The sequence below is a fragment of the Carlito syrichta genome, unplaced genomic scaffold (genome assembly GCF_000164805.1).
Source record: "Carlito syrichta isolate Samal-C Ts95f unplaced genomic scaffold, Tarsius_syrichta-2.0.1 Scaffold296304, whole genome shotgun sequence".
Classification (NCBI taxonomy): Eukaryota; Metazoa; Chordata; class Mammalia; order Primates; family Tarsiidae; genus Carlito; species Carlito syrichta.
The window spans coordinates 316,025-328,964 of NW_007240400.1; the positions used below are offsets into that span (position 1 = coordinate 316,025).

A 12,940-nucleotide genomic window follows, 5' to 3' on the forward strand; every position below is an offset into this window, starting at 1 on the left:
TTGCAATATTTGTCTTTGTTTCTGACTTATTTCGCTTAACATGATGTCCTCAGTTCCATCCATGCTGTTGCAAATGACAGGATTTTATTATTTTTTATGACTGAATAATATATCATTGTGTATATGTACCACATTTTCTTTCTCTTTCACCCATTGGTGAACACTTAGGTTGATTGCATATCTTGGCTATTGTGAATAATAGTACTGCAATAAAAAAATGAAAATGCAGATATCTCTTCAATTATACTGATTCCTTTCTTTTGGATATATACCCAGCAAATGGGATTGCTGGATCATATGATAGTTCTAATTTTAGTTTTTTGAGGAACCTACATACTGTTCTCCATGGTGGCTATACTAATTTACATTCCCACCAACAATATATGAGTGTTCTATTTTTCTTCACATCTTCACCAGTATTCAATATTGCATGCTTTTTGGATAAAAGCCATTTTAACTGGGGCAAGATATCATCTTATTGTAGTTTTGATTTGCATTTCTCTGATGATTAGTGATGTTGAACATTTTTTCATACATCTGTTGACCATTTGTGTGCCATCTATTAAGAATTGTACCCATTTTAAATCAGATTATTTGTTTTTCCTACTAAGTTATTTGAGCCCCTTATATATTTCTGATTATTAATTCCTTGTCAGATGGATAGTTTTCAAATATTTTCTCCTATTATGTGGGTTTTCTCATCACTTTGTTGATTACTTTCTTTGCTATGCAAAGTTTTGTTTTTCTTTTTTTTAATGAGGTACATTTTATTTTTTTTTTTTATTTTAAAGATGTGAGGTACAATTCAGGGTTAGGTTTACAAACATTCATTATGCATGTGCCCTTGTTGATGAGGTGTGCCCACTCCCCCGCAGATACTCACTACTGCCAATCCTTTTCTTTTTCTTTTTTGAGTTGGAGTCTCACTCAGTTGCCCAGACTGGAGTGCAGTGGCCGCTCCCAGCCACCGCAGCCTCGACCTGCTGGGCTCCAGTGATCCTTCCACCTCAGCCTTCCAAGTAGCCGGAATTACAGGCGCGCGCTACCACACCCGGCTAATTTTTTCATTTATTGTAGACATGAACTCTTCCCAAGTTGCCCAGGCGGGTGTCGAACCCGCGGGCTCAGGCAATCCACTCACCTCAGCCTCCCAAAGGTGCGGGATTACAGGCTGAGCCACCGAGCCCAGCTCCTTTTCTTGTAATATTACAATATTTGTTCAGGTCTGCTTATGAGTGAGAACATGTAGTACTCGGTTCTTTGTTTCTGTGATAGATCACTTAGTATTATAGACTCTAAGTCCATCGAAGTTGCTACAAAGTCCATAATTCTGTTCTTCTTTGTGGCTACATAATATTCCATTATGCATATGTACCATGTTTTTTAAATCCAGTCCTCTTTTGATGAGCAGCACGGTTGGTTCCATGTTTTTGCTACTGTGAACAATGCTGCAATAAACATGTGTGCAGGAATCTTTTTCATAGAGTGGTTTGAGTTCTTCCAGGTTTATTCCCAATAGGAGGATTGAGGGGTCATATGGAAGGTTGACTTTTAGATCTTTTAGGAATCGCCACACTGTTTTCCACAAAGGCTGTACTAGTTTACACTCCCACCAACAGTGTAGAAGTGTTCCCTTTTTGCTGCATCCTCTCCAGCATTTGCTGTTGTTTAAATTATTGATGATGACCATTCTGACTGGAGTTAGGTGGTACCTCAGTGTGGTTTTAATTTACATTTCTTTGATGACTAGTGAGGCTGAGCATTTTTTCATGTATCTGTTGGCTGCTCATATGTCTTCTTTTGAGAAGTGTCTATTCATATCTTTTGCCCGCTTTGTAATGGGGTTGTTTGTTTTTTTCCTTTTGGCACATTTGAGTTCCTTGTAGATCCTAGATGTTATTAGGCCTTTGTCAGACATACAGTTGGTAAATATTTTTTCCCAGTCTGTGGATTATCTCCCTGCTCTCATGATAGTTTCTTTGGCTTTGCAGAAGCTTGTCAGTTTGATGAAATCCCACTTGTCTATCTTATGGCATGGACACTTGGGGTTTTGATCAGGAATTGGTTGCCAGTTCCAATTTCCATAAGGGTGTCTCCTGCATTTTCTATGAATCTTATAGTTTGAGGTTTCACATTTAGGTCTCTGATCCATTTAGAGTTTATTTTTGTGTGTGGTGATAGGTAGGGGTCTTGTTTTAATCTTCTTCATGTGGTCAGCCAGTTTTCCCAGCACCATTTACTGAATAGGTTCTCCTCTCCCCAGTGGTTGGTGATGGAGGCTTTGTCGAAGATGAGCTGGTTGAGAAATTGAGGTTTTGCTTCTAGAATCTCTATACTGTTCTATTGATCTATATGCCTGTTCTTGTACCAATACCAGGCTGTTTTGATTATTGTAGCTTGATGCGATCCCATTTGACAGAACTATTTTAAAATTAACTTGTTAAAAATATACATTCACAAAAACTAATTGACATTTTGAAAAGAAACAGTAATGAAGGAGGATATCTGGCCTTAAATGGAATTAAGGTCCTAAAACATGTTGTAAAGCATTGGTAAATAAAATACAAAGCTAAAGTAGGGTTTCTTAACATCAGCACTGTTGATATTTGGGGCAGAAAATTCTTTATTATAGGGGCTGTCCTGTGCATTTTAGGATGTTCAGTAGCCACTGTGGCCTCTATTCATTAGATACCTGTAATACCTTCTTGAGTTGCGATAACCAAAAATAGCCCATTGAGAGCAAAATCACTCCCAGTTTAGAACCACAGAACTAATGAGCAAAAAACAGAATCAGAAATAAACTAAATGAAAGCTCAAAAACTAGCCAATTATATATGTAAGAAATTCATTTATAAGTTAAGCATTACTAAGCAATGAATAAGAAAATGTTTACAGTTGGATTTGTGATTATCAATTTTAAAATAGATTAGCATATATCCATATTTTATACTATACATTAAAATTAATATTGTGAATAGAATTAACTATTCTATTGTGAGAATGTTATTAATAGAAATATTATATTTAATATAAGAAATAATATCACTAAAAGGAACTTGCAGAAAATAGATTTAGCTATCTAATCTTTGTGGTATATATACACGATGGAATATTATACAGCCATAAAGAAGGACAAAATCATGAATTTTCCAGCAACTGGGATGGACTTAGAGTCTATAATACTGAGTGATCTATCACAGAAACAAAGAACTGAGTATCACACATTCTCACTCATAAGCAGACCTTGAACAATTTTACTATAAGAAAAGGATTGGCAGTAGTGGGTAACTGCTGGGTGTGGGGGTGGGATTGACAGTAGTGAGAATCTGCCCAAGGGTGGGCACACTTCTTCAACAAGGGTACCTGCATAATGAACATTTGTATACCTAACCCTGAAATATACCCCAAATCTTTAAAATAAAAAAATTATTAAAATAAATAAATAAAAATAAAAGAGAAACTAAAGATTCTGTCACATTTTTAAAAAATTAGTTTTGATATAAATGGCATACTAATTAAAATAAAAAAGAAAATTATAGACAAGGAAAATATTTGAACCTATTACAACAGATTAGGATTCAATATATATGCCAGGGGTCAGCAAACTTTAGTAAAAGGTAAGATAATAAATGTTTTAGGCTTTGTGGGCAGAGACAGTTTCTTGGGCATCTGACCTACACTTAGTTTAATTCTCTGTTGTCACTGTCATACAATTCCTAACAATTGTCAGCAAGGGGCTCCACATTCTCAATTTTTACTAGACCACCCTGCAAACCCTGTAGTTAAAGTATATAATTAGTTCTATTTGTGGGCTGTATATTCTCTGTTGCAACTATTCAATTCTGCAGCTGCAGTGTGCAAAAGCAGCCACAGGCAACACATGAATGAATGAATGTGAATGTGTTCCCATAAATCTTTGTTTTTAAAAACAGGCAATGGATCATTTGGTGAGCTATAGTTTGCTTATTCCTTGTATATACTATTTAGAATGTTTCTAGTAGTTGATGAAAAGAACTATGCATTAGTGAATTGTCTAACCTCAGTAATTTTGAAAGAAATGCCTATTAACAGAAGACAATTATTGAAATAATACAAACTTAAAATAATGATGAATCTCCATATTAATGAAATCATGGAAAACTTAGTATCTCAGGAAGTACTCACTCCAAGTATAAGTCTCAAAACTTTTTGAAGAATGCCTTTGAAGAATTATAAAAAGGTAGCTAGCTACCCTTTGACTCAATATTTCACTTCTAGGAATTTATCCCCCCAAATAAATCAAAATTAGAAAATACTATGTACATAAAGATGTTCACTAGAGATTTTTTTTTAAGATGAAAAAATAAAAACCACATAAATATGATACAACAGAAACATGTCAAGTATGATCTATCAATTTTAGGAATAATATCAATAAAAAATGATCCACACTGGGAATATGAGGTAGCAACTTGGAAAGTATTTTTTAGTGTTCTGTTACGTGAAAAGAACAAACAATAGAGTCTGTCAATGCTTTGTATGCAAAAATGTAAAACTTATGTGTGCATAATGATAAATATAGAAGGAGCCAGACAGGAAGGAATCAGAATACAATCTTTGAATTCTAACACTGGCATCAGTCTAGTCCTGAGTCAGAGGTCTGGCCCTGCCCTGTTTGGCAAAACACCATTTAGCATGACCTCGGGTAAGTTACTGAAACTCTCTAAGACTGTTTCCTTTTCCACAAAATAGATATAAATAACATTATACTACCTATCTTATAAGGATGTTGTGATACTTAAATACAAACACACACACACACACACACACACACACACACACACACGGCATAGCACAGTCCTTCACACATGGTAAGGCTTCAAATGTTAGTTATTATTATTATTACTATTTTTATTAGAAAAACATGGGAAATTAAAACAGTTTAGTTCAGTTGTTTGTATGTTATTTGTGCAGTTAAAGAAACTTTTAACAGCTGTCTTTTAAAATGCAGTGATTAAGACTACAGCAATCTCAGCAGGTAACAAACTAAAACTATTAAAACAGGGATAATAAAAAGACTGTTTTAAAGATTTCACCAACAGAAAAAAGAAAAGAATTGCCGAAATGGCTTAAAATAAGTTGCTAAGCAAAGTCACAGAGACAATTAGAATTATCACAGGGAAAAATGTAATAGCGGTGATAATTAAAGCTGCCACCATATACTCATACACATGCACACTCATACCCATCTATATGTCCTTTAGGGAAGGCGATTGAGTCAGCAGAAGAACAGAAAAAAGGATAGTTATTAAACCAGTCATATCATGAACACTCTCCTCCACCGGGTTTCTCCCCCACTGTGAAAGGGGAAGACAAGTCACATAATCAGCATTAATGCCGAGAAACTTTGCTGTTAAAGCTTGCCCTTGTCCTTGACCTTATCCCTCGCTGCAGGTGAATGGGACTTCCAGATACTATATACAGAGATGGTCTGTGAAAGTTCCCAGGTAGGTTACTATAAGCAACTCTGCTCCAGGTCTAGGAGGTAGAAATATGACACTGAATTGACTCCAGCTACCTGGTGCCAAGAGGCTTCATGAGAAAAGAGACATTTAATGCAGAAATTTGGAAACATTCTGCATTTTCATGATAATTATCATGGCCACAGAATGTTAGATTATTTATAGGACTGTCCCACCTTTTTTCTCTCTGTCACACCTTAGGAATATCTGTTAGACAGAACTAGACAATGTTCTATTTCCTCACCATGCCAGGATTTGCAACACTCTCAGCACAGAGCTGTATGCGTATTATGTTTAAGAGGTATGAAACAATATATCACCTAAAGGAAGTTAGCAGCAAGTTATTGAAATTAGGATGGTCTACTTCTTGTGATATCAAGTTCTCAACATTTTGACTGTGCTTCACCTCACAATATATAAAGATGCAGGGACTACGCCAGTTCTGAGATTCTACCTTGTCCCACACCCACCTGGATGGCATTCATTCTCTTTTTACTGCACTGCCATGATCCTTAATTGGGCACTCAAGTTCACACTTTCTAGAGCTCCATAATCCTCAAGTTTCCTCTGCAGGGCTTTGACATCCCTCATTGACTCTGAAATCCACAGTTCACAGGTGGGAGTCTCACAGTCTTGGCAGAGGGGCAGGGAATCCCTCTGTCTTGTTGCTTGATGTTGCCATCTCATGTGCTTGCTCTGTGCCATCTTTTCGCTCCCTGTCCCCATAGTGTTTTGACAACAATAATGGAACACCCCTCACTCCCCCCCCAGTTTGAGCACTTCACTGACATCAATAGACATGTCTTCTAAGTCTGTATTTTTTAACTTTGGCACTAGTGACATTTTGGACTGGATAATAATTTTTTGTGAGAAGGTGGGCATGGGGCAACTGTGTTGTACATCGCAGCATGTACAGCAGCATGCATGGCCCCTACTCTCTAAATGCTGGTAACATCTCCTTTCTAGTTGTGGCAACCAAAAATGTTTTTAGAGCTCCTAGATGTCCACTGAGAAGCAAATCTACTTCAATGGAGAACTGCTCTTCTAAATGGTACTTCTGTATGACCTCCTAATCATTTTTATGTTAAAAATGCCACTTAACTGAGCATAGTGGTTTAAATATATTATTTCATTATTCATCACTTAACTATAAAAGGGTGTTATTACTAAATTCATTTTTTTCAGATGAGGAAGTTAAAGCTCTGCCAAATGTTACACAGTTAATAAATGACATTATTAGGAAAATGGATTTCACACGGATTGGTTTACGTAAATTAATAGATGGATACAGGCTTCAGATAAGGCTTGATCCAGCAGTTCAACAAATTAACATAATTACTTTATCCTCTTACAACCACCTCCCTCACCCCAACCCAATCTTTTAATTTCTTCAAATGTTTTGTACCATGGCCCAGCTATTCCAAGCTTCCCTCTTATGGTAGCAATTCAGATCTTACAGCTTCATATAACATGATCCAAAAAGAAGGAACACATTTGTGATAGCTCCACAGAAGAGAAAATCAAATCCTTTTCCTCTTAAACCCTAGAAAATGTTTCATTGGCTCTTACTGAGCCAAATGCCCATCTCTGAACCAATCATTGCAGCCAGAAAGTTGGATATGTGTTGGCTTTAGCCAAACAAGGCTTTACCCTGGAAATATGGATAGGGTTAATCCCCCTCAAATTATATAGCCAAAAATTAGGAGAAGCAGTTTCTCAAAGAAAGTTAGAGTATAATCCCAAGAAATGAAGAAGTGGATGCTGGGTTGGGGGCATACAACGTACTTCACCAATTTTGTTAACATGCCACCTATAGTTGGTAGTTTTCATTATTTACCAACACTCCTCTCACCATTCTATTACTGCAGCTTTACTTAGACTTTTTTCCTTTGGTTGGCATTGCTGGAAACTCCTTAAGAAAAGTGCCCATGGACAGCTTAGTGGTCAGAACAACATTGTGGTAGACTGAGATCCATGGACCACCTCTGCCTCTTGGAGAAACCAGTTGGCCCCTATGGCATGGCCAGAACCTCTCTGAATCATGGGGACTCCCTGAAGGGCAGAACCAGCCAACTTCACTGCAGGTAGCACAGGACTTTATTCTTAAAGGGGAAAGGAAAGAGATTCACCTTTTTTTTTTTTTTTTTAGCACTTACTGCATGCCATGCTAGTAACATATACCATGTAATTTATTTCAACAACCACCCTGTGAGGTGGACACTGAGGAAATGGAGGCTCAGAGAGGTGAAGTAACGATCACCAAATCATACTACTCTGTAAGAAGCAAAAAATAAATTCAAATGGATGACTCTTTCACTTCAAAGTCTGTGCTTTCTGTCTCCAAAAGTGAACACCTTAAAAGAATACATATTTACTGAGAGTATACATCTGCTGGAAATCTATTCTTTATCAAGCAATATGCTCAACAGTACTTGAATAAGAGAATACTTCGATAAAAGCCCCTTTCTTTTTCCCCGTGAATAGATGAATATATGAGGGAAAGAAAATAGGAAAAGTAAAAGCCCTTGTATAATGAGAGGATCCTTAGCCATTCTAGTGGTAAAGAAACTACGTAGAAAATCAGTATCAACATGTAATAACAACAACATTTATAGCAATGGTGAAGCAATTTCTTCAGCAGGAGTATGATACTTCAAGTTAGTGATGCCATGTCCCCAGAGAAATTAGCAGCAGCTGGGGCAGCCCTGTAACAACTTGGGAACTGAAATAGCACCTGAGAAACTGGGGAAGGATGTGTGACAGTATGTGTGACTGTCCCTTGATAAAGTATCTCAGTTCTCCCCCCAGGTTGGTGTGTCCTAGGGAAATTCCTAATAGAGAAAGATGCTGTACCAATACTCACAAGCATGGTTTTTGCTAAAATTCAAACTCTGGTCTGAAAAAAAGAGACAAGGGAAGTATTTGCTCATTTTCAAGGCTTCCTTGAAAAGCCAGTGTAGCCATTACATTTCTGTGTACTCTTCACCTGTTAGGATACTATATAAATTTATTTCAGATCTGGCAAGATTCTGGCTTTTAGCTGCATAGAAACATAGCAAAACAACCCCCACCCAACTTAGTCTCTAAATACCTGCTGTCCAAACCCACTTAAACCTTTGAAAAATTGTGACCTATGAGTTAAACTTTCATGTTCATTCCTCTGTCTATGAACTATAACATACAGGTAGTATGCCACCAAAAAATAGCCATTTCTTCACTGTATGTCTCAGAGAATTTGGGCAATTGTATGTTATTTGGCTTGCTCTATTGATAGTCTAGAGCAGGAACCTCAAATTGGGATCTACAGAGGTCTAGGCTTTTTTTTTTTCCTTCTTGCATTTTAATTTATTACAGAAAGCTAGCTAACACATTGTTTCTGGGGAAGTAATTGTAAGGTTTAGATTTTTGAGAGTGAGTCTCAAAGATGTTACAAGGTGGGGCCAGAAGGAAGCCTGTGTGTTTCCTCCCTCCACCCCTTTTTCTGGGGCTCCTCCATTCAGCATGCTTCTAATATTGGAGCACTACATAAGATTGCGTCTGTGAACGATATCTCACAACTAAAAAAAATTTACAAGCCATGGTCCTGGAAGAAAACACATTCTGTCTCTGAAATGTCTGAGCTATTCTAAGAATGACAGCTCCTGAAGCAATATGGAAGTCAACAGCTATGGAGGACACAAGCCATTGGTGGCAAGTCTGTCCTGAGTTTGCCTGGAAACATGTTTGTAGGTATATAATGGAGCTGGTACTATATTTGAAAATTAAAATTTCAAGTAAAGTACCAGAACCTCAAGCCTTTGGGTCGTCCCTCCTGCTAGTAATAACAAAAGGAGACTATAGACTATTTTCTTCCCAACCTGTGTCCCAAAAATGGGAAAAAACATATTTAAGGTGGATATTGAGAAAATCATGCCATATTTTGATATAACTTGAGCTCCCCTGGGAAGTGATAAAAATGGTGATTCTAGTGTAAAATAAAACAGTTAAAAATTATGTATGAATACACATATGAAATATATACATATAATATATAAGCATGTATAACCAAACCAATGATTCATCATTGTATTGGGTTGATACATAAGTTCATAGCGTTTTTCTTGTCCATGGGAACGCAAATGTCATGAGATAGTTCATTACATTTGCCAATTCTCTGGTTGACTGACATGGAGCATTGTGGAAAGTGCTTTAAGCAGTCTTCATCAAAGTCAATGGTCTTCCTGAATGTGAAGAATCAATCACTCAGGTCAAAGTAGTCCTCTTTGAAACAACAAAGCCAATTTCTTGCTGTGCGTTCCCAGATGGCATTTTCCCCATACATGGCACAAATGTTTCAAGCTGCCTCTGCTGCCTTTACACCTCTGTTAAACTCAAACAGAAGAATATGTTGGAAGTGTTCATTTACTTGACATTCCATCCTTTTTAGCCTACAAATAGCACTAACTTTCTTCAAATCTGCAAAATGCAAGGCCTATTCACAAGCACAACATTGTCAGTCCAAGTGACAAACAATAAAAAAAAACCGCTCAACACTAGTGTAGCCATGCCAAAACAAACGCTACAAACTTATGCATCAACCTAATAGAAAACAAGTCCATTTTTAGACCATATTTTCTAAATGTTTCAACATATTGTGTAACAAGATGAAACCTCTGCCTGAGTTCCTCTCCTGCCTCTATTAATGAAGTGTTGTAGCCTGTGGCTTGATATCTGAGTCTAAATCTCCCCATCTTACAAAAATGGAATAACAAGCCCTCCAGTCTCCCTAGAAGAGCTATTGTAAGAAATAAATAAGAAGATTCCACAGTGCCAATTGACAATGTAAGAAACTGAATAAAATGGAAAAAAATCTTCAATAAGGATTTTCTCTACAAATCATGGAGGTGAAGGTCTTTGCTTTTGTTGATGATTACACACTAACAATAGTTTAAAATATTTTCTCAAAAAATAGGATTACAGGGCCATATCCAAAAGATATGATCCACTATTCAAATGTGAAAACTCATTTCAGTTCATGGTGGAGAATATAATTAAAAGCTGCTATTCTGATGACATTGAATTGGTTTTCCTTCTCACTGAGCCCAAAGTTAATGATGCTCGGGTCTCTCTCATTGAATCTTTGACAGAGTGTTTTATTTCTTCCTTATTAAGAGAGCATCCTGTGGCAGTTTCACTTGGGAAAGAAAATATACTGTGGACTTTCTCTGAGTGTCCTAGGGCCAAGGGTTGGGACTTATAGACACGGTGGAGGGGATCTGTGGGCATAACAAGGCTATACAACAGGTTCTCAAATAACAACATTTTATTTTCATATTAATAAGGAAAAAAATTGGTTCCTGTCTGAGTTCACTGTCTGTGTGAAGCTTGCGGGTTCACCCATGTCTGCATGAGTTTACCCACATCTAAAGATGTGCATGTTAGATGAACTGGTGTGTCCACATGGTCCCAGGCTGAGTGAGTATAGGGGTGTGTGTGAGTGTGCCCTGAGATGGGAGGGTGTCCTGTCTAGGACTGGTTCCCATCTTGTGCCCTGAGTTGCCAGGATAGGCTCTGGCCACCTGTGACACTAGACTGTGTAAATAATTCTTACTTGTTTTTTATTAATTTTTCTTAAATGTATGTATAGCTTACATCTATTTCAGTGTTTAATATTAGAAGTGTTTTGGTCTTCATTTGGAAGTTTGGTGATATTTTTATGACCAGAAATATGCCACAGGAACTTGACTCCAGTTGATATCAATTAGCCTACAATAAAACTGGTTTCATATGTCTTTTGGCTTAAAATCACAGTTTCCAAGATCCTATCAACAGTGTTAAATGAGGACTTAACATTGTTCAAATTCAGGCATATTCAGCCTGAATTTATGCCTGTTCAGGAATCTGTCATGTGAAGTCATTTAGGGAATGGATTTTGCCTGCAATTTGCCTTTAAGTGAAAAGAATCATTAAATCAATTTCTTTGGCATACGTGACATCTTTAATGCTTCTTATGGGCCAATTGTAGAATGAAATATTGTCACTGCTCACACTGCAGCTTCCCTAAAATAGAAGACACTGCAGACAGAGTTAACGAAGGACATGCCTCACCATGCTGTGTAGCACTGATTGGCTCATTCCAATTCCACACAGCTCACCCAAAGTAAGAGCCAATCACTACCATACAAGGATTTACCCATAAACTCCTGATTTCTAGAACTTCTTATCCTAATTGCAAAAATTGCCTTTGCAATTGAACATGAAGCAGAAGTATGCAGTGAATATGGTTCCAAATGAATAATGAAAGAAGGGCCCACAGCAGTCAGTGAGAGTGAGATGGTTTTGACACGTGTCACACATGCCCTCCCTATCTACATACTGTGTTCATTCCTGAAAGCTTCATGTACCCAATTAGCATTATTCCCCAACTGTCCCCTTTAACTGCCTGGCCAACAATATAATTCAAATGTGTTGAATACTAGAGACAATGATCTGGCAATTATTAAGATGTTTTGTAAAAATAATAGATCCATTCCTATTACATTGATCTAGTTACTACTATTGTACCTTGAAAGATAATTAGGATCAATCCATCAATGCCACTTAATTTGCACCTAATGAAACTGACGCCCAGAAAAATTAAATTCACTTTTCCGAGGTCAGATAGTAAGTTTAGTGAGAAAACTAAGGTGTGATGTCATGTCTCTGAGCTCCCAATTTAGCTCCTAATTCTTTCTACAGAACCAAAAAGCCTGAGTCTTATTTCCATCTCTTTCCTATCTCAGTTCCCAAGCCTACCTGTTGATATAATGGCTTAGCTGCTTCCACTATGAACAGGTCATGTATCTTTTCCCAAGGGTAAGTTTCTTGGGAATCCTCTTGATTATGTGGTAGAACAATATTTTAAGATATTAATTTATTCACTGTGTTTATTTGCTCTCTCACCTACCTCATCCCATTTCAACACCAAGCAAGTAGCTAGGGCCCCAGTGTGCTTTATCAATAACAGGGATATGTGTCAGGGAAAACAACTGGAGCTCCTGATTAAAGTCACTGATTTTTGTTATTGTCTTAGGCCATTTGTGATGCTATAACAAACTATCATAGACCAAAGTGGCTTATGAACAGCAGCAATTATTTTTCACGGTTCTAGAGTCTGAGAAGTCCAAGATCAAGCCTCACCCGTAGGTATCCCTTCCGTTGGCAGATTCTGTGTCTAGTGAGGACCCACTTCCTGGTTCATAGATGACTGTCTTCTCTCTATGTTCTCACATGGCAGAAAAGGATGATAAGTGCTTTCTGGCATCTCTTTTATAAAGCCTCTAATCCTGTTTATGAGGATTCCAACCCCATGACCTAATCAAAGTCCCCACCTCCTAATACCATCCCTTGGGAGCTGGGATTTCAACATATGAATTTTGGGGGATACAAACATTCACACCATAGCACTTGTCTTTTATCAA

The 12,940-nt window shown here is 37.4% G+C and overlaps 1 protein-coding gene across 3 annotated transcripts in view; it reads left to right on the plus strand.

The window, feature by feature from the left end:
• The window catches only part of PLPPR1 (phospholipid phosphatase related 1), a 331,759-nt gene that overhangs the window by 208,430 nt on the left and 110,389 nt on the right, over positions 1-12,940 (plus strand). The gene's annotated exons all lie outside the window — the stretch shown is intronic.